Raw genomic sequence first — 538 nt, forward strand, 5'->3', positions numbered from 1 at the left:
GGCGGTGTACGGCCAGGGCGCGGCCAGGGGGGCAATTACCACCCCCGGGGCCGCCGCCGGCAGCCACCCCCCGGGCGACTTGTCACGCACCTGAACACACGGCCGGCACATGAGCGATGTGAAATCTCTCTCTCCCTCTCTCTCTCTTTTACACACCTCTCTCTTTCTCTCTATCTCTCTCTCACACACACACATTACACACACTCGGACCGGAAGCCCAGAGGGACGCCCTCCTGCTCGTGATGACTAATTTCCAAATTGTCGTTTTTCGATCGGCTGCTGCTGCGCGCTCGTCGTGTAGACATACTGCACATCAAACACACACACATACACACACACACATACACATACACACCGTTTTTGTATCCCCGCGGATCCCGGTTTGTCATTTCTTCTTTATTTGTCATTCGCCTTCTTTTGTCTTTTACACCCCCTCTTTTTTTTCTTCTTATTCCCGTTCTCTTTTGCCCTCCTCTTCCTTCTCCTCCCTTCCGAGTCGTCGCCGTCGTCATCGACGTGCGCGCCGCTCCCCTTTGCC

This window comes from Frankliniella occidentalis, unplaced genomic scaffold (assembly GCF_000697945.3).
Source record: "Frankliniella occidentalis isolate FOCC.00 unplaced genomic scaffold, Focc_3.1 Scaffold120, whole genome shotgun sequence".
In the NCBI taxonomy this organism is placed as follows: Eukaryota; Metazoa; Arthropoda; class Insecta; order Thysanoptera; family Thripidae; genus Frankliniella; species Frankliniella occidentalis.